The 19,160-nt window shown below is 37.9% G+C and overlaps 1 protein-coding gene and 1 long non-coding RNA gene across 2 annotated transcripts in view; one reads left to right on the forward strand and one right to left on the reverse strand.

Annotated features, from left to right (window-relative positions):
• LOC150079350 (sorting nexin-13-like) overlaps positions 1-17,749 on the reverse strand; it is a 392,325-nt gene extending 374,576 nt beyond the window's left edge. The window contains exon 1 of the mRNA XM_090382305.1: positions 17,658-17,749. The gene's annotated coding sequence lies outside the window, so the exon portion shown is untranslated. The remainder of the gene's footprint in view (positions 1-17,657) is intronic.
• Positions 17,750-17,949: 200 nt separating this feature from the next.
• The window catches only part of LOC150079351 (uncharacterized), a 277,103-nt gene continuing 275,892 nt past the window's right edge, over positions 17,950-19,160 (forward strand). Inside the window, exon 1 of the long non-coding RNA XR_016547582.1 lies at positions 17,950-18,229. This is a non-coding gene — a long non-coding RNA (uncharacterized LOC150079351). The remainder of the gene's footprint in view (positions 18,230-19,160) is intronic.

Below are 19,160 nucleotides of genomic sequence, written 5' to 3' on the forward strand. Positions count from 1 at the left end.
TAGCAAGACTATGGAAAAGAAAAAGCTGCATGCTCACCTGCTGCAGATGTGGCAGGATAGATGGGCCACCTCGCAAAAAGGCGAAATCACCAGAAAGTTTCTGCCCAACATTGGCCGGGTTTTTCCGAACTTCCCACCATGGTTTTCCCCGGGCCTACAAGTCACATACCTATTGACAGGACATGGAGCTCTGAATGCAAAGCTATCCCTACTCGGAATACAGGAAGATCCCACCTGCACCTGCGGGGGGCTGGAGAGCTGGCAGCACCTCATGCATGATTGCCAGCTGTATGACGACCTCCGCAGCGTATTCATCACCAAAATACAGTATCTACCATACGGCCAGGAGTACCACATCTTGGACACCAAGGAAGAATATCAGGCTTTCTCCAGCTATGCACTGGCCCTGTTCACAAGACGGAGAGCTCTTATCGCAGCAAATCGCAATCAACAACTGACACAATAAGGAAATGAACAAACCTCGAAGGAAATCATCCCGTGGAAGACGCCTGAATCCAATGGTCTCCGATAATCAAGGCACTAAACCCTGAAGTGGACCTAAAGTTGAATAAATGAGAAATGACTCTATAAACAACATTGACGCAAACACCACATGGATGGGAAATGTCACAAGAAAGACCCCACAAACGCCGACAAGCAAACCCGGACCTTTTGACGGTAAAGACTGCAGAACGGACGGGAACCACCCCATGACCGATCATGCTTCGGTCCGATCGCTCCTGGAAACTGACTAGAACCACTAGCAGCTCCGCTGCCAAATGCTATATGGCGAGCTGAATGGGGTACCCTTACCCTATTCATCTTAAATTCCCTATTCCCGGCAGGAGGGAGAGGAGACATGCTCTGTTTCCTCCCTCCCCTGCCAACCCATCTCTTCGCCTGGTGAGGCATGGGCCTGCCTCACTGACCACCTGGGGTCGCCTTCTCTATCGTCCCCATGCTTCTGCCTTTCCCCCCCAGTCTTCAGTCTCTTCCCCCACTCTAACTGTATACCTTATCCATGGCAGGGGGAGATAGCTCTTCTTCGTCTCCCCCACCCGCCATCCAAACTCCCCTCTGGTGTGGCATAGGCATGCCATACTGCCTAGCAGGGGTCATGTCCTCTATCGACCCCTTACTTCTACTTCTATCCCCCCAGTCTTCAGCCTCCCCTTCCTCCCACTTTTATCTTTCATCTAACGTATAGCCCACACGTCTAAATTTAATAACAACAAAATTCTGCCCGACCTATTAGGCCTTTTAACACATCTTTCTAGCGTTCAACCCCAACCAGCGATTTGCTAACAGCAATCTCCTTAAGAATTAACGTCAAACGCCTATATATATATATATTTTTTTTTTTTTTTTTTAATTATTATTTTATTTATTTATTTTTTTTTTTTACTTTTATCATTATTATTTTTTATTTTTATTTTATTATTATTTTTTTTTACTTTTATCATTATTTTTTAAAATTTTTTTTTTATTTATTATTATTTTTTTTTATTAATTAATTTATTTTTTAGGTCCTAGCCACTGAAATCCCAGGAAACTAGGTGGCAGGACCTGCTGGAGCAACTTGTCATGATGCTGGACACCCGGCTAGCCTCCACGTGGCAAGGTATGGGCAACGTCTGGCCCCACCAGGGGCCAGGCGGCCAATAAGCTGGACAAACAATGGGCACAACAAATCACACTGCACAGACATGACCCGCACACTTTCAAGTCTCTGGCTTGACAGTGTACTGTCCTCGATACAGCGAACATACGCGGAGATGGGAGAAATCCCAGGCGCCGTCTGACACGAACATACCTTATACAACATTGTTGTAGTGTGCGGGACAGTAAATTTTTTACTGCAGAACAGTAAAAACTCCCCTCTGGTGTGGCATGGGCATGCCATACTGTCTAGCAGGGGTCATCTCCTCTATCGACCCCTTACTTCTACTTCTACCCCCCCAGTCTTCAGCCTCCCCTCCCCTCCCTCCCACTTTTATCTTTCATCTAACATATAGCCCACACATCTAAATTTAATAACAACAAAATTCTGCCCGACCTATTAGGCCTTTTAATACATCTTTCTACCGTTCAACCCCAACCAGCGATTTCCTAACAGCAATCTCCTTAAGAATTAACGTCAAATGCGTATATATATATATATATATATATATACACATATATTTTTTTTATTACTATTTTATTTTATTTTTTACTTTTATTATTATTATTATTATTATTATTTATTTTTTTATTTATTTATTTTTTTTTTAGGTCCTAGCCACTGAAATCCCAGGAAACTAGGTGGCAGGACCTGCCGGAGCAACTCGTCATGATTCTGGACACCCGGTTAGCCTCCACGTGGCAAGGTATGGGCAACGTCGGGCCCCACTAGGGGCCTGGCGGCCAATAAGCCGGACAAACAATGGGCACAACAGATCACACTGCACAGACATGGCCCACACACTTTCAAGGTCTCTGGCTTGACAGTATACTGTCCTCGATACAGCGAACATACGCGGAGATGGGAGAAATCCCAGGCGCCGTCTGACACGAACATACCTTATACCTTATATACAACATTGTGTTTCAGTAAAAATGGTATATTGTGAAAAATAACAATGAGTAGCATTACAAACACATAAAGCTATAATTGGAATTAAATATTGTATAGTTAATTTCTTACAATAGGTAAAAGTTCTCGGTTGTCAATTTCTAATCACAATACGTATAGTATTATTTATAGATATCAGCAAAGTTATTACAGCTTCAACAAAGTTCGTGGCACACCGAACTACAGGGAGGTGTCCGATTTGCTGAAGTCCGTGTACATGTAGTAAGTTTCAAAAATTCAGAAAAATTAAATTCACTATAACTGGTTACTTAATGCAGACTTTTTAACTGCTTATCATTATTAACTTTATCTTTTATCATTAAATTAACTTTAATAAATAATGCATAATTAATTTTTAATAAATAAACTTTTATTTATTTGTGTTATTTATTATAAAATATCATTAACTTTTAGTAAAAAATGAATATAAATTGCTTTGTTTAGGGTATTTCATTTTCCCTGTGGATAGTTAGATTGCTCACTAGTTTTACTCCATATTCATTGTTTTTGATCACATAGAATTCTTTTAATATATGTATATGTTATCTAATGTATATGTTATGTATATGTTATCTAATGCATCAGCATATTTTTTTAATTTGGGGTCAAGATGACGTTCATCATTTTCAGGTTCTTTATCTTCCTCCATGAGTTCTTCATTGTTCATAAATTCACTTAGTGTCCTTTACTTCAGTGTTTATAGCTTCCACTGTGACATTAATCTATAGAAATATATTCATCCTCACTCGGTGAAGAATTTTTTAGTGTCCATAAGTAAAAAAGTAAAAAGTAAAGTGCAGCCATTATCAACCCACTGCAGGATGGAAGCCTCCTCAACAATTCATGCTGAGGGAAATGGGGCTTGAACCCCGGTCTACTCAAAGAGCGTGTGCTACTGCACTCCTGCTCCTGCCCATTCGGCTATGGAGGCCATAGCAAGCCATTAAGTACAGATGCATCAGCTGCATCTGCAAAGTTACCATCACACTGCCACTCAAACCAAATCCTGCTATGTAGAAGCAGTTTTTAATTGTAGATGGGCTCACCACATTCCATGCTGCACTAATCCAGATTATAACTTATAGTACATCTATACTTTTGCAAAGTCTTGAACAAGGTTTTTCTTTGTCAATTTTGAAATTAGCTATTTAAGAAGCATTTGTTGATATTTCCTCTTAAAGTTTGCGATTATCCCTTAATATAGTGGTTGAGAAGTTGGGAGGAAAAGGCACCATTTCAACATTATTCAGTTTAATGTGTGGGTGAGATGTGGCACTGTCAAGAAAAACTAACTTTTCTATTCTGAAAAAAATTATTCTTTTATCAAACTGGATCAGCCATTCTGTCATTACATCCCTAGTAATCTAAGCCTTATTGTTCAATTTCCAATGTACACTGAATTTTCTCAAATCCAAAGTTTTAAAACACCTTGGTTTCATAGATTTTCTTAAAACAAGTGGTATTTCACGAGTGCCCATCATGCTTGTACACAAAAGTACAATTAGACACCCCTTTGTCACTTTAACTCCAGCATGTTTCCTCTCTAATGCACATTGTTTTATCGAGAAACGCAGAGAAGAAAAAGAAAAAAAAAAGGCCTGTTTCATTAGAATTCAATTTGTTTTCTAGTAAGTATGCAACAAGTATTGATAACAGCCTTTTTTCCCACTCAGCAACAGTTTCCAAATTAACATCAGTAGACTCCCCACAAACTGGTTTGAAGGAAATATTGTAACATCTACGGAACTTACCTAACGAGCCATTAGGTGCTTTAAAGTCAATGGTGCCAATTTCTTTAGCAATTTCTAAATCTTTGGTTTGAATCATAGGCCCAGAGTTGGGAATGCTTTATATACATACACAACTAAACCACCACCCAATTATTTATCTACCAAAGCACCTTTGCGATGAGAAATTGTATGGTACTGCTTTCCATTTTCCTGCCACTGTTTGAACAAAGTTTCTTGATTTTTAATAATTGCTGCTGTTGAAGCCTTTCCAATTTTGAAACGTTCAGCTAAATTGCAAACTCCACACTTTTCTTTTCTAGAGTATTCTATCACTTCTACCTTTTATTTCAAAGTTAACTGCTTTTGAGATATACTGTAGTACAATTCCAGTAACTGTAAATTGTTATCTGGAGCTGGAACTGTGCCCAGAATTTCAAAATGATTCAGAATCAGACCACCTGAAATTCACTACAGTACTGTAACAACAAAACACTCTGAGGAAACAAAACTGAGCCTTACAGACTAGATAACTAACTGGTAGAGCCAGATATGTGAGTCAGTTTTTTTTTTTTTTTTTTTACTTTGAAGATCTAGACATACCATATATTTAGTGGTAATAGACTAGAGAGTGGTATCAATTAAAGTGTTCCACTGACTTTGACTGACAGTTTTATTGATATTGCATGCATTTTAGAGGACTTTAATGCAAACGCATTAGTCTGTAGTGTTAATTTTTTTTGGAGAAATTTATTGTACAGTATTACAACTGTATTCTCACATTAACACTAAAACTCCCCTTTCTCTCTCAGCAACAGCATCTGTCATGCTTACAATTTTATTGTCTTGCTATATGATGCTCAATGCCAGTGGAATTGCTTCAGATAATCAAAATGAAGTTTGTAAATTCTATATCAGCAGTGGTGAGTGTATTAACAACATATTCTGCAATACACTCTGTCAGCTATCAGAAATCTAATTAGTGTCAGTGTTACTGGAATGAACTTGATGTTCACTTGCCTTCATTGCTAAATGAAGACCTATAAAAACATTTGTGTGTATTACCAGAAATCAATATGGTCATCCAAAATGTTCCCTTTGAAAAAATCTGTCTTCTGCAGGATGGTTGAAAAATCAATTGGACAGCTATCAAAGTATCTGCATCCAAACTAGAGAGTGTCCACTTTGAAGAGGTCATATAACATGTAATTGCAAATACTTATGGCTAGGAGCCAGGCCCAAGCATCCACAACAAGGTGTCCATTGAAGGAGGTTTCGCTGTATTAATTTCTCTAATTAGATTTATAATAATCCATATAATAATATTCTTTCTAATTAACATCTAACTATGCTATTATTCTAATCCAATCTGTAAGCCTGACAACAAGAAACAGTGATTTTGTATTAGTAAAAGTATATGGTGCAAGGAAGCCAAACACAATAAAAAAAAAAAATCAATAAAATAAAATAAATAATAAACGAAAAGAAAACAGATAACCTATGTGTTTCCCCTCCTCCTGTAGGTAACTATCCAGCTGACCTTTGAATTTCCCCAAACTATCAGCCTCTACCACCCATGTAGGTAACTTATTCCAATAATTTATAACTCACTGGCTAAAATAAAACTTCCTGCAATCCAGTCTAAATATCTCCCCCCATAACTTGAATTTATGGCCCTTAGTTCTAGAATCTTTTATAACCAGGAAAATTTTGCCCTCATTCATTTTACTTATGCCTTTCAAAGCCTTACACACCTCAATGAATTCTCTTCTAAGGTGCCTAGTTTCCAACCCACATATTTGATGCCTTTCCTCATATGGATGCCCTTTGCCGATCTCACCAAGTGAATTACCCATCTTTGGACCCTTTCAAGAAGCAGCTTGATATCTTTCTTTAGGTGCAGTCTCCATACTTGAACACAGTATTCCAAGAGTGGTCCAACAATAGCTTTATATAACGGGATTATGATGTCCTTATCTCTACTAGCAAATGTTCGATAAATCATCGATAGGAGACCACGGGCCTTCCTTGCAACCTGTCTGCAATGCTCAGCAAACTCCATGTCTGACTGTATTGCAACTCCCAACTCCCTTTCTCCCACTACACACTTTGGTTCAACTCCCCCAAGTGTATAAGTTGCACTCATTTGCCTCACTGCACTCACTTGCCGCCTCCCTTAAAATTATAGGGTATATGCCTTCAATTCCCGGAGCCTTACTCACCTGTAGGCATGAAAGTTTTTTCATTAAATGGCTTAATGTCCAAGTTTGCAGATGATACAAAGTTTGCTAGAGTTGCTAATGATAGTAATGACAGTATACTGTGGAATAGGAACTAGAAAAGTCAGGTAGATGGGCTAAGAGGTAGCAACTAAAGTTTAATGTTGACAAATGCAAAGTACTGCGTATCAGTAGTATTCTTGATTCCACCTTAAAATCTTGTTCTTCATTTAAACCTTAGTTTTCCAATAAATGTGCTAAGGCATTCAAGAGAAGAACATTGCATATCGTAATTGGCTTGTTTCTAATTCTTCAGTTTCATTTTCTGCCTACACTAAAGCTCGCAACAATTTGTAAAGCAGTTGTTAATCAGTCCAAACTAGAGTAGTTTGAACAGGCTAAGAGTAGAAAATTTGCTTCTTGCCCAAATGGTAGACGAGCATTCTGGTCTCTTGCCGAAGTTATTGGCTGCAACTTTGCTTAGCACATTAGCACAGCCTCAGCACATTGCTTTGAAAACAAAGGTTTAGATAAAGGACGAGATTTTAAAGTGGAGTGTGGGATAAAGGATTCCATTCCTGCAAGAATAATTTCACTGACACTATCTGAGCAAACGTTGACATCAGAAGTTTTGAAACAGTAATCCAACCAAGGAAATGAAATCTCGCGGGTCATCCATTTTGCATTCTTGTAATGCCAAACAATACGAGGTTGGGAATATTCATGAGATAAAGGTTCCATTGGAGAAGAGACAATCACCAAGTTGTGATCTGAGGTGCCTAAAGGACCTCTCATTTCGACCGTGTACTTAGAAGGGTTGTTTGTGAGAAAAAGATCAAGCGTGTTGGCTGTATGGTTAGGATTGTCTGATATTCTTGTAGGTAAATGAACAATCTGTGCAAGGTCATTAGTAATTGCTAAAGCCACAGCATCTCGACCAGCTGGGTCGGTGTGACAAGAAAATGGAAGCCAGCTGGAGTTGTGAACATGAAAATCACCAAGGAAAATTACCTCATTGTTAGGAAAGTTGGACTGGAGAAAGTCAAAGAGCTCCAAGTGATTAGGGGAGTTGGGAGAACGTCAGAGACAACAGATAAATTTTACACAATGAGGTAGAGAGATTTTAAGCCAGAGATGATCGAAAAGAGGAGATTCTAAATTACCTCTGACAGGGAATACTGGAATGGACACATGCACAAGTACTACCTTTGAGGCGAAAGGAATCATACAGTGAATAATTTGGGCAACTGAGATGAGCAGTAGTTGAATCAACCGATAACTGAGATTCTGTCAGAAAAAGCACATGGGGTTTGGCAGACTGCAAGTGGAAATGGACATCACTGAGATTAAAATTGAGACCAAATATATTTGTGAAATGAACTAGGAAGTGTCTGGAGGTTTAGATCTTTTTGCAGATAAGCTTACTCTATTAGTTTGACAATTCATGATGTATTCAATAGTAAGAAAAAGTGGGTGGGACATGCGGTATGAAGTAATGAAATTTTTGGATATGGCGTACACATGGTAAGAATATACCCAGATCCTTGACATAACATTGCCTCGACAATGCCCCCTGCATACACACTACTCGGACTCCCTCCAGTCACTATCTGGCAGAGTAGAGGTAGGAAGATTATACACTAGCTGATCCAGAAGCCTCCTAGAGTTACCAACAGGTTCGGTCTAGTGTACTAACTAGTGGCCGGCCTGCGAATACCATTTTAGAGCTGTACCCTTGAAATGTAAGGAAGACTGGATATCGCCACGATGTTCATCGTAACTTCAAGTCATCAATCATACTGCATGATGGAAGTGATGGGGAAGAGTTGATCGGTACTTAGCTCTGGAGACTAAACATGGGTTCCACCATTTCAAGCCTCCAATAAGCAACGTGGTTGTATTTCACCAGTTGATGACAGTCATCTACCACCTAGCACTGCCTGATAACACAGAGCGGTGGTATTCCTCCATGTGGTGTGGGCGCCACACTTCAACTCCTGCTTACGCTGGTTCACACCTGGGTGGTCACCCACTGTGTTCTTGTGCATGGAGGTTATACCCAGGATTACTAACAGTCCCACCATCGTGAAGGTGCAAGCAGAGGATTTGGCTGTCACAGACCGTCCAGACTTCGCCGAAATTGGGTCCACTTGACTTGAGTGTCACCCGAATATCAGTTCCATCAGCGTTTTAGACTCCCAGGTAGCAAGTACAGCTTGTCTGGCCTATTTGAGGGAATGTCTGTGACAACCTCAAGGACCTTTTGGGGATTATCCTGACTTCTAATCTCTCTCTCTTGGCACAAGCACATTACAAATATTGCTTCCTCTGCATCTAAAAAACTAGGTTTTCTCTTTCGCCATTACTTTTCTTCTAAACAGCTGTTCACTCTGTACAAATCGTAAATCTGCCCTACCATGGTATATTGTTCTCACATCTGTGACAGTACTCCCAAAACCTCTCTCAGGCTTCTAGATTCCATTCAGAAGAGGGCAGTTAGGTTAATTAATGACTCATCTCTAACAGAGTCTTTCCACTCTCTGTCACATAGACGTACTGTTTCTGCTGCATGCCTTTTCTACAGATACTTTCATGGGCACTGTTCTTCTGAATTGGCTTCTTTAATTCTCGCTCTCTCTCTTTCAAAACAGTCCGAGCACATGCTGCCACCAGCCAACATCCACCTTCAAACTCACAGAACCAACTTTTCATCTTCCTCGTTTATGCATTCAGCTGCCATTTTCTGGAACAACGTTCCTTCATACATATTTCCAGAAAATTAGTCTATAGAAGTTCAAGTGTAATATCAGGCAATATCTTCTTTCGTCTTTTCAACCTTCAACCCATGCATAGCACTAAGTACTATAGGTTCTAATACCTCTTGTGTTTGGGGTTTTCTTAAAAAAAAAGTAGTAATCCTAGATTAACATACCAACTGTGCGGTACTATACTCAGTGTAGTGGAGAATGAAGAAGAAATGGGGCAATTGTGCAGTGAGATATGAAGTTTTCAGAGCAGTGCAGACAGACTGCTAGAGCAGTTCATGGGGGTCTTATCAATCATATACAGGAACTTTGTTATCAGGGATAAGGAGGTGATTATCCATTTGTATAAGGCAATGGTCAAGTCACACCTTGAGTACTACATACAGGTCTGGAGGCCTTACTTAAGAAAGGATGTAGAGGTGCTGGACAAGTACAGAGAAGGTAAAGGAGATTGGTGAGGGGAACAAAGGGGTACTCTTACCAAGACAGGCTTAAATTCTGCAAATTGCAACAACTGGAGACTAGGGACCTGCAAGGTGATCTGATTGAGGTGCATAAGGCTTTGTATGATTTGAGCAACCTCAATACCGATGGGATTCTTCCTCTTGATCAAATTACTCACTTGAAGGGGCATAAATTCAAATTGAGTAAAGATATTTGCAAAACAGATTTGTGGAAATTTGCACTTAGCCAGCGAGTGGTTGATTGGTGGAACAAACCTACATCTGTTATTGTGGAAGTTGATAGCTTAAATATATTCAAAGAAAAACTGGACAAACGTTTGAAGTGAATGGATAGGTGAAATGGGAAGTTGCTGTTTTTTGGCTGATGCTGCATAAGCTTGCTTTCTTGCATCATATGCCACTACTAATACTAAAATATCTTTGTGACCTCTTGAAATGTCACCAAATTGTTTGTTTCTATTAAGGTGAATTCAATTTACTGCAACATTTTTGATAAAACAACTTAATCTTTAATTTGGCATATTAATGTTGTTGTTGTTTTAATTTATTCATTGCAATAAACTGTAATTTTAACAAAAATTAAAAACACCAAGGGATATGATAAATAACCACGCTACACTGATTTTTTTTTCATAATTAAAACTACGGTAGTGTTAATTTAATAGATTTAACAATACATTTAACTGACAAAAGGAGCTGAAGTTTTAATTATCCTTCATTCTATTATTATGAGATGCCTGGAGGGAGGGAGTCTACAGATAGAAACCCTCACATTGCAAACAGTCTCCTTAATCACCTGGGTGGGAAATGGGAAGGGGACTAATATAAGAGGAGTTCACATTGGCTGAGCAAAATGTGTTCACTGCTGCTGTTATTGTATAGTAGAATTATCTGTTCTGTATTCTGGGAGTTTTATTGGTTCTTTGTTCTTGCAGAGCATTCATAATTAGGGTTTTCATTATATACCTATATCACTCTCATTAATATTCCCTCAAGAGGTATATACATGCCCATTGATACTTATCTGCAGTTTCTGGGATCTATCCAATGTAGAATTTACCACAGACAGACTACATCTCTTATGTCTAGAGGTGGGGAGATAAGAGGAACAAAGGAGTTTTTTTTTTTTTTTTACATCCCTAGCAATCCTGTTTATTGTATCTGCCATCTCCAGGTTGTACAGGTTAAATTGCACATGGTTTGGATTATTATTATGAGTGGGTGGTTATGGACTGTTTTTTTTTTAAAAGCTTTGTTAATAATTCTCTCTGGATATTTGTGATTGTGCTTCGTTGATGTTTCACAGTTTCAGGGGTAGCATATTCTCAGGGCCCTGAGGCCCATTCCCTTTATAATATTACTTTTATCCCTAATCATGTTCTCTGCAAACAGTAGCATTACAAAAAGGCATAGCCCTCAGGGACATGCGATATGCTCCCCTGAGATCCCAAGAGGAGAAAACATGCTTCCCTGATACCCTAACAGAAGAAAATATCCATATCCCCAATATCCATAAATATACCCAGAGAAAATTAATAAAGTTTTAAGAAACAGTGTTTGTAACTTTCAATTCCCCTCCGAAAATCTAGCAGCAAGAATTCGAATAAAAGGTCCATTAGCATTAGTAGAGACATACAATGCAAGAAAGGAAGCTTATGCAGCACCAGCCAAAAAAAAAAATCTCCCATTTCACCTTTCCATTCATTCCAAATGCCTGTCCAGCTCAGCCTTAAATTTATTTAGGCTATCACCTTCCACAACAAAAGATGGAAATCTGTTCCACCAATCAACCACCCGCTGGATAAAGGCAAATTTCCACACATCTATTCTACAACTGTCTTTCCTCAATTTGAATCTATGCCCTCTCAGGTTCTTAATCTGAGCAAGAGGAAGAATTGCATCAGCATTCAACTTGCTCAACCCATTCAAGGCCTTATACACCTCAATCAGATCACTTCGCAGTGCCTACTCTCCAGGCACTGCAATTTGCAGAACTTAAGCCTTTCTTGGTAAGAGCACACCTTTGTTCCCCTCACCAATCTTGTTGCCATTCTTTGTACTCATTCTAGGCATATTCAGGGATTTACTCTAGAAGAAAGGAATAAAGTTAAAAGCTAGATATCCTCATATGACATTAGTAAGCAGAAATTTCCATATGACATGGTGACAAGTTAGTTATATAGCCCAACAGTGAGCATGCACAACTTTCATACATAACACAGCTCAAATTAAAATTATACTGCTTGGAAATTTTTAATCAGCCAAAAGGAATACTCTGCATAGAGAAACAAAAGTCAAAATGTAGGTATCTACTTATGCCTCTGATAGAAATTTGACAATGCTCAGTGTGTACCTATCATTTTGCCATTGCTGATGAGCATGTTAAGGCTGAAAAAGATTAGGTATAAAACACACACACACGTGTGTGCATGCACAAAAGGAGAAGCAGCTCTGTTAACAGGTATGAAGCTCTTGAGACTTTTGCATGTAAAACAGTTCTGATCGAAATTAGAAAGTAATACATCACTTGGAAATTTTTTTACAACAGCCCAAAGGGATGCCCCACATAGATGAATAAAATTTAAAAGCTAGGTATCTTTAAGTGCCACCAGTATAAGTTTGACAGCATTCACAGTATAACACTGTTAACAATGAGTGCAGGAGGCTGCAAAAATTTGCTATGAAACACATCAGGACAAAGTGCTTCCAACTTTCACATGTAAAACAGCTCTAATCAAAATTAGGAAGTCACATATCACTTGGAAATTTTTTACACAGTAAAATAGTTGACATGGGTATGCATACTGTAAATGGTAAAGATAGAGTTGATAATATTGATGAAGGAGAAATGAAGAAGAAAAAAATTCAGTTGATAAATGCATTAATTTAAAACTGAAGAACTTAAAGGACTGACTGAAACAAAAAAATGTCATTTCTGAGCAGTATATTATGTGGAGATGTGTAAAAGTTAATAAGTTTTACAAAAAATCAGCCTAAATACATGAAACAATTAACTTTACAAGGCTGTTTGAAAAAATTAATAAAGTTCTCGTTGCTCAACATCAAGCAAGGTGTAATCACTTATATTCAGAATTCTGCAATATAAAGTTCTACTGCATATTGGCAGGTATCTGAAAAAATTAAAATTTGCATTTTGTAACTATTCAGAATCACACATTTTAGATAATGTAAATTTTAATATATGTCTTTCTATATTTTACATGTGTTCTAATTTCTCTTGCCAAAGATCCATGATTCATTGGTTGATTGAATTACAATTTTATTTGTGCATTAGCAGCTAAAGCTATTGTGCACCAAGCCATAGTTATAGAAGTTTAATAAATAAATTCTGGCCTTTGAAAAAAAGATTACCAGAATTTATTTATTTCCGTTAATCCCAAGGTGACCGGGAATCCAGCTGAAGTGGATATCGAATTTATGCTCACAGAGTTGGTGTAGCGTCTGCTGAACCCAAGACAGGACAGGATGAGATTTATATTTCAAAATGAATAAAGCCTGTAATATGCTCAAGGAATCAGAATATATCATAAACCATTGGTATTGGCAAGTTCTGATGTGGTCCAAAGCTAACTTTATCGAGTGCATCTCTGCAGTGTATGTGCTATATTCTGGAAGAATCTGCTCTGATACAGTGGTGTCTGGAAAGACAGCAGCAAATTCTACATGGCCCAACTTTGAGCCATCAATATAAACTGGCAAGAAGTCAGAATGATCAGCTCAGTGAGCTGAACAGAGCTGCGGGTAGACAGATATGAAGTATCATACTTTACCCAGTTTTTAAGGGAAAAGTCACATGCTGGAACAAGAGTATGCCAGGGTGGAAGGGCTTTGATGATTGGCCAACCTTGTCTACCCTGATGTTAAGCTCTGTGAATAGCTCTTGGAGACAAATACCAAAATAATGACTGGCAGACTGACAGGCATTAGCATTGCACAAATTTTCCTGTGGCTCAAAAAAAAAAATCGATGTCCATGTAGTAGTAGTAGTGGCATGTGATGCAAGAAAGCAAGCATATGAGCTTATGCAGCATCAGCCAAAAAAAAATAAAATAAAATAATTACAAAACAATCCCATCTAAATATTTGTCCAGTTCCTCCTTAAATTTATTTAACCTATCATCTTCCACGACAGATGGAAGTTTGTTCCACCAATTAACCACCCGCTGGCTAAAGGCAAATTTCCGCACATCTATCCTTCCTCAATTTCAATTTATGCCCCCTTAGGTTTGTAATCTGAACAAGTGGAAGAATCCCATCAGAATTCAGCATGCTCAACCCATTCAAGGCCTTATATACCTCAATCAGATCACCTCGCAGGTGCCTAGTTTCTAGCTGCTGCAATTTGCAGAACTTAAGCCTCTCCTGGTAAGAGGATCCCTTCATTCCCCTCAACAATCTTGTTGCCCTTCTCTGTACATGCTCAAGCAAATCTACATCCTTCCTAAAATGAGGCCTCCAGACCTGCACGCAGTACTCAAGGGCATGGCCCGACCATTGCCTTATACAGAGGGACAATCACCTCCTTTACCCTGCTAGCAAAATCCTGTATATCATTGACAATACCCCATGACCTGCCCTGTCAGCCTGTCTGCATTGCTCAGAAAACTTCATATCTGACTACACAATTACTCCCAGGTCTTTTTCATTTTCTACCTCCTTAAGTGTAGTACCACATAGTTGGTACATTTCTCTGGGGTTACTTCTACCCATATGCAGTCTTCAATGACACATCCATTACGTTTTAGGATTGATGAAGGGTATGATGGATATTTTTCCTTAATTTTCAGGATTTTGTCCCAAAACAACTTTAGTGCTGGTTAAACTGGTAACAGTAGATGTAAAGCAGATCCACAATTCCTTCTGTCTTTGACAGTGAATGTAATGAGTTTTGTTGCACTCATGTTTAAATGCTAAGCGATTAGCTATGGTAGGGTATCTTTGAAATATCCGCTATGCTTTGTTTAGAGCTTTTTTGCTGCTGCGCATTCTCTATTCCGTCAAGGTTTGGGGGAATGGTGGAAACTGAGTAGATACTTTAGGAATTGTAATTGTAGCTGCATGGACTATGATTTCTGTGATGTATGCTACTGCATCATTAATAGGCTGCTGGCTGATTGCAGTGATATTAAACTCTGCCAGATGTTGGAAGGCAATCCAGTCAGCCTGATAAATAATCCTCCAAGTTGGTATCCTAAACAGAAGACACAGTGTCCCACTAAGAAGGGTAGTGATCAGTTCCATATGGGCTCTCCTCTACCACCCAATTAAGTGTGAAGGGAGTGGAGAAGGGGAGCAGATAGAAAGATCAAGAGCAGAGAACATACGGGTTGGCATGTGGAAAAAGGTGTTAGTTCCTATAGTTAGGAAGGAGAGGTCATTGTCAGTGAGCATATGCTCTATGATACATCCCTTCCATTAATGTTGGCACTACCCCACAGGGTGTTATGTCCATTGAAATTGCCCAGGAGTAGGATAGGAGTGTGCAGCTGCACAATGAAATCAGTCTGTCTGGCAAATGTCAGTCCCAGGTGGCAAATAAATTGAACAGACTGCTAATAAAAACCCAACTGTAAGGTGAATGAATTGCTATTGCTTCTAAGTTAGTGGAAAGCTGCACAGGTTGAAATGGGATTTGGTTGCAGAGGCATGGCTAGTTTTTGCCACCCTTGGTAAATTTGTGGCTACACACCTTTTTTCGATAATTAGTAAAATCATAATAAATAATAATAAGTACAGTCAGACCTCTGTTTAATGAACTTCTTTATAGCAAATATTTCTGTTTAGTGAATATTTTTGAATTATCCTTGGTAATTACATTTAAAATAGTTTCCGTAGAACAAAGAAAATTTTCCATATAATGAATGGATTATGAGACTTAACTGGGTACGCCTTGTTTGCATCTCTGGCCTTCAATCAATTTAGGCAATAGTTATTATATAGGAAAATAAAATTATTAATTATATCAAAGCTTAATTTTTCTAGCTTTATTGTTAGTAAAATTTGTGATAATTTCATTGAAGTCTATTTTGCTAGCAAGTTCATGTTCAATTGACAGGAGTCATAGATGTGATGTGTGTTCTTGTCCTGATGTCGATCTCAAATCATTCTTAAGTTTTAATTTTCTAAAACTCCTTTTGGCAGTGGTTTCTGTCGTTGGCATTGTAAGGAATATTTTAAGAGTGTTTTCAATATTTTGATAAGATTCTTGCAACACCCATTTAGCCAATACAGTTAAAATATCTGTGATATATTGTATGAGGATTTTTGTTTTATAATATTTCAATTATTTGGTGTTTAAAGCATTTGATTTCAATTTTAAATTAGTCTTGATAAATTTCAGGGTATTTTTCTGACAAGAAACTGACAGTGGTAGAGAGTGAAAAGGACCTGGGGTAATTGTGCATGCAGATATGAAGTTTTCTGAGCAGTGCAGATGATCTGCAAGAGTAGCTCATGGTGTCTCTCATGGTGTATTGGCTGATATACAGGAATTTTTCTAGCAGGGATAAGGAGGTGATTATCCCCTTGTATAAGGCAATGGTCAGGCCACACCTTGAGTACTGTATACAGGTTTGGAGGCCTCATTTTAGGAAGGATGTAAAGTTGCTAGAGCAAGTAAAGAGAAGGGCAACAAGATTAGTGAATGGAACAAATGGTTGCTCTTATGAAGAAAGGCTTAAGTTTTGCGAATTACAGTGTCTGGAGACTAGGCACCTGTGAGGTGATCTGACTGAGGTGTATAAAGCCTTGAATTGTTTGAGCATGCTCAATGCTGATGGAATTCTTCCTCTTGCTCAGAATAATGCACTGTAAGCATAAAGGCTCAAGGAAATAACCAATAAACAACCAAGAAAACTGCCAGAACATAAAACAGATAGCTCCAACAAACAATAGCAGTGACCACACCATTCAACTAATTTACTTCAAGAGCTTACTTCAGGGCAACTGACGTAAGTCCTTGCAACATTCACCCATTCAGGAAATCTGCAAGACTGCCTGCAAAATGAATGATTTTCCCCCAGATCCTCAGGTATCCCATAACACTATACAGAAAAACAACAGAACTGAACTTTTGCTCCTAACATCACATGACCAAAATTTCCAGGTTTCCCTATAGCTGTTATTTATTTAATTCACTGTGTTCTTTGTGCTTTTAAGATGTAGTACTTTGCATCACAAAAATATTCCAATTATTAGTGGCCAAATTATGCAAACAAACTTATACAGTATAAGCCAAAATATGTTCTTTTTTTGTCTGAATTATACATACTTATGGGTAATATATTCAGTTTGGCTGATATTAACTTGCCTATCACAAGTGTTCAATGTTATTGTTAATTGTTGACAGTGTCATGCAAGCAACATGAAGAAACATAAAAATGTTTGCTTTTTTTAATGGAAATTAATTTCCATGCTAAATAGCTTTATTTCCTTTGGAAATAATTTTTTTTTCCCCAAGTGTGCGTCGTGTATACACATAATACAGACACACATATGTTGAATCTCCCTTCTCACGATGTTCGTTTATTTACTAGGAAAGGAAGCAAAAAGAAAAAAAAAAGAAAAGAAAATAAGATCGTTGCATTTATTAGATAATGAACTGGTTGAATTTCTGCTTTTTCCACAGAATATTGCAAATAGTGCTTGTAGTCACGTTTTTTTTTTCTATTTCATTCTAAAATTAATTTCAACATTAGAACCAATACACTGAACTCTGTTTATAATCTAATATTTATATATTGAAGAGACTAAGCCTAAGCTCAAAAAATTGCAATTCCTCGATACCTGTTAGAAAAATTCGAATAATTCATAAAAAATAAAATTATAATATACATTTATCGCTTACTTACTTTGGAAAAGTTCTAAAAATAATATTAATGGTATTAAGTGAGCGAAAGCCAAACTCTAAGTTTCAATAACCACAAATTTACTTCAGTATCCATCGTACACAAACTTCGTTGCTGTACGATTTCTCCGCTGTTCAGAGAAAGGGGCGTATACTAATACTGCGCCCTCTAGTGGTCAAAGAAGTAAAGCATTCAGTACAGGTACTAGCGAAACTGAGCGTGGCTGTTGGCTCCTGTTCTCGATAGATGACAGGAGAGGATTTTAAGGAAAGAGCAAGAGGAAAATGGAATTCTAATGTTCAGGAGAAAGCCAACCGTCAGTGTTTAAAGACTGAAGATTATTATTATTTTTTTTAGTTCATGTTGAGCGGAATAAATACTGTGAGTGTTAAATGCGTTTGCTGTGAATGCGGGAATATCTACTGATTCTTCGACGCCGGTCGCTATTGCAGACAGAATACATCTTCCACACAAACGCGCCGTCTGCGAATTCAAACAGAGTAACCTTGTGTAACAGCTGGATTGTGAAAGCATCGTTCACGTGACCGTCGAAATCCAGAGAAGAATCCAAAAAGGTCAGGATTATATTTACATTCATTTAATAATTGGTTATAGTTTTCAAGTGAGACAAGAGTACCTGTAATCATGTAGCACGTGTTCATGCTACCTTTTCATGGTTATGTTGGTGATTATTTCCGGATATACTGTACTTTTAGGTATTTATATTTTTCCAAAGAAAAAACAATTGTGTATGTATAAAATATTTCACAGATAAGAATGATGAACATATTTTCTACCTAGTCAGCCCTAGCCTTATAATCATGTGTAATTAATATATTAGAACAGTGGTTCCCAATCTTTTGTCACTCAACTCATATTTTCAGTTAAAAGACGAATATTAACGGCACACCAAATAGTGATTGCCGTCGAACTCAATGGAATTTTTCCAAATCTCGTTGCATACTGGAAAAGGGTCATGGCACACTAGTTGGGAACCAGTGTATCAGAGGTTTGTAATTTGAATTAAATTTGGGGGTTTTAAACACTGAACCCTTGGTCACGATTTTCTCATATTAATGTGGGGAGGGGTGCTTGAGAAGGAATACAGGTTTCACAGGCTGCAGAAATTTAACTAATATTATTCTCTTAAACTGGTGAATTTTATTGAATATAATGCATTTGTAATTTGCATTGACTGATTTCTTTCCCCACCTCTATCTGTCTAGAGCTGTGTCTTATAATAGAATTCCAAGTTACTCTTGAAACATAAATATATAATTTATGTTATTAGGTTCATATAACAAAGACAGGTAGCTTCTTAAAAAAAGGTTTTACCAAAATGATGCCCAAACCATAATCCGGGGTTAACAGTTCATTACAGGAAGTCATGAAACATTATTTAATCTCTCGACTTCAGAGGTATGAGATAAAAAAAAAAAAAAAAAGGGTCATCCGTTAGCGAGAATATGAAATTCTGTTTTGCTTATAGTTGAAGTTTAAATCTGT

This window comes from Mastigoproctus giganteus, chromosome 10 (assembly GCF_048544385.1).
Source record: "Mastigoproctus giganteus isolate SK-2022 chromosome 10, ASM4854438v1, whole genome shotgun sequence".
In the NCBI taxonomy this organism is placed as follows: Eukaryota; Metazoa; Arthropoda; class Arachnida; order Uropygi; family Thelyphonidae; genus Mastigoproctus; species Mastigoproctus giganteus.